Source organism: Ambystoma mexicanum, chromosome 7q, assembly GCF_040938575.1.
Source record: "Ambystoma mexicanum isolate Mex_15411 chromosome 7q, UKY_AmexF1_1, whole genome shotgun sequence".
Taxonomy (NCBI): Eukaryota; Metazoa; Chordata; class Amphibia; order Caudata; family Ambystomatidae; genus Ambystoma; species Ambystoma mexicanum.
This window is the reverse complement of record NC_090941.1, coordinates 325,388,567-325,391,128: the sequence shown is the minus strand read 5'-3', so window position 1 is coordinate 325,391,128 and position 2,562 is coordinate 325,388,567. Positions and strand designations below refer to the sequence as shown.

The 2,562-nt window shown below is 41.8% G+C and overlaps 1 long non-coding RNA gene across 1 annotated transcript; it reads right to left on the bottom strand.

Moving 5' to 3' along the window:
• Positions 1-684: 684 nt before the first annotated feature.
• On the bottom strand, positions 685-2,102 carry LOC138528769 (uncharacterized). The gene is made up of 3 exons (XR_011284237.1): positions 2,026-2,102; positions 1,742-1,870; positions 685-1,628 (listed from the first exon to the last, which is right to left on the bottom strand). It is a non-coding gene; the product is annotated as an uncharacterized lncRNA (long non-coding RNA).
• Between the last annotated feature and the right edge of the window lie 460 nt (positions 2,103-2,562).

Below are 2,562 nucleotides of genomic sequence, written 5' to 3'. Positions count from 1 at the left end.
GTGATGCTGCCGTTGCCTCCAGTGAATGGCCGACTGCTTGACGGCACTTGTCTGAAGCACTTCTCACGAGACATGCGCGCAATGCGCAGGCCATAGCTTTTTGTACGTATCTACAGGTGGTGTGCGGAGTAATCTTCTGCAGCAAAAAATGAATGGCAAAAGTCAAGAGAGCATAAAGCAGCAGCAACCCTCACTGCCTGAATGCACTTACCGGAAGCACTTCTTAGGATGCATGCCCCTTTTTGTAATGCCCTATCATTAAGTTACACCCCAGCATGTGAAAGCTTTACCCAATCTTTGCTAGCATGTCCATGCAGGATATTCTTTTCATTTCTGAAAATGTATTAGGTGCACAAAAACCAATAAGCAGGTTACAGACGCAATACACATAACAGATTATAAAGATAATACAAACATGACAGTTCATACAATATTCAAGAAGCTGAGAAAAGCAAAGTAAGATAAAAACCCACTCATCCATGATCAAGTAAATGTTGCTTGGCCTGAGATAAAACATAGACTGAGTGGGTAAAAGATAAACTGATGAAGGTAAGGACTGCACAACAGTTACTCCCAAAGCTTGAAGAGAGTCGCACCCAGTTTATTTTTTCTTTACAAAATTGGCACTGATTTGTTAGATGGAACTGACCCACTGGTTCAGTAACTTACTACAAGGTCTGTCAATTAAGTGGGCCCCCAATGCTTGTGGCCCTTCTATTACTTTCTGACCACTTTAAGGTTCCCCTTTTGACAAATGGTTAGTCAACACAATTTAGATCTCAGAGATGGTATGTGGTTGTTTCTTTGAAGGTCTCTAAAGATTCGAATGGCATGATTTCGGACTAGCAGCAATGTACAAAAGTCTGTTGGTGATCCCACTGTAATAATTAAACAATGAGTGTACCCTTACTAATTGTATTGTGGACCACGGAAATTTAAGGTGGACAGGTATATTAGTCACTAAAACTGTCCACTGAGGTGGTGTTGAAAAGAAAGGAGGTTTCTTGATTCTAGAAATCCTCAGGATGAGTCGGCCGCTAGATGCAGGTCTCCACCCACTAAGTAGTTGTGCAAGGTTCTTCTAGAGGATTTTCTAAGCACAAAAAAGAACTGAGAACCAACAGGAGGTTTATAAAAAAGTGCAATCATATATTTTCAGCGCTTGGTGTAACAATAAGGAAAAGGAAAAAAGGGAAAATTTCACCTAGTACAAATAATCAGGTACATTTAAGGTAATGAACAGAATTACAAAGGAATTGTTAAAGAAAATGCATATTACAAAACAAAATGACAATGTTCCGTAGTTAAATCACTAACAAAGTGGTATTCTTGAGAAGGGATACAAGTGCATGTACAGAATTCAGTAGGTCCATTGCATCATTGATCCCAACTTGGAAACTTTAGTTATCCTTAGTGTAGCAGAGTTATTCAATAAAGAAAGCAATGAATGCTGCAGGGTCATTGGATACAAGATATCTGATCTCTGCCGACGTGGTAAGATGTTGATTAGACACAAGAGTCAAAACAAACAGGGGTACAGGATGTTCAGGTGTTCCCTGTGTTCTTCACGTTTCGGCAGTGATATACAGTGGTAAATCCGCCTTCATCAGGGCTCCTAATCAGGGACCCTGTAGGGGGTACATGGATATCTTAGTGAGTGGGGTTTTCTATAGTGGGTGCCCATAGTACTAGGGCATTTTTCAGGTTGATTAATTCTCACAGTGCCGGTCAGGACACTTACCTGCCGGTGCTAGTAATCCCAAGCGCTCAAGTTCACCCCACGCAGGAATTGGTGCCAGGTACCAAGATCAATCGTGTAGATAACAAGGAGTCTGTGGAGCTCCTCAGTCAAATTCACAGAAGAATGTTTCTAAAAAGGATTTTGAATAAGAAGGGAGGCCACATGAGATGGGTGCCAGGGTCCCATGTGGTGTTGTACAAAAGTCATAATTGCTTGATGCACAGCATGGGTAGTACCCATTTACACTTAGTTAAGAAGGGAGCAAATCATAAGGTGACTAGTACCTGTGGGGTTCAGGAAGTAAAGTCATCAGGCCATATGCAACGAAGATTGGTGATGGGCAGTGATGGTTGCAGTCCTTGAAGTAGACTCCTAAACAGGGAGCAAACACAAGATACCAGATGCTCGTTTAGATAAAGATGATGATACTTTCCCGTATTCACACAGTGAAGTGGTCTACAATGTTCGTTTTAAGTGGTTTGGAGGGTGCAATTCATGCGGGAAAAAGTTGGTGGCAACAATTTTGTGTTTTAAATTGTGTTAGCGAGTGTGCTTGATGCTTTAAGTATGACGCAAAGCATAGTGTTGAATGGGTGAAAGGCAGGCACCGAGCTCCCAGTAAACCAACATGATACTGAAAGGCAGGAAATTCACATAAATGAAAAAGAGGAGTAGCCAAGGCGTCTGTTGATTGTGGCTGATATGCACCAAGGCTTGTCCAGTGTTCCATGTTTAAAATATAGCAATGGTCTGTGCTATGGAACACGGTATGCAGGTTAAATCCTGCAATTGTGCAGGAGAAGAGAGGAAAGAGGGGTGAT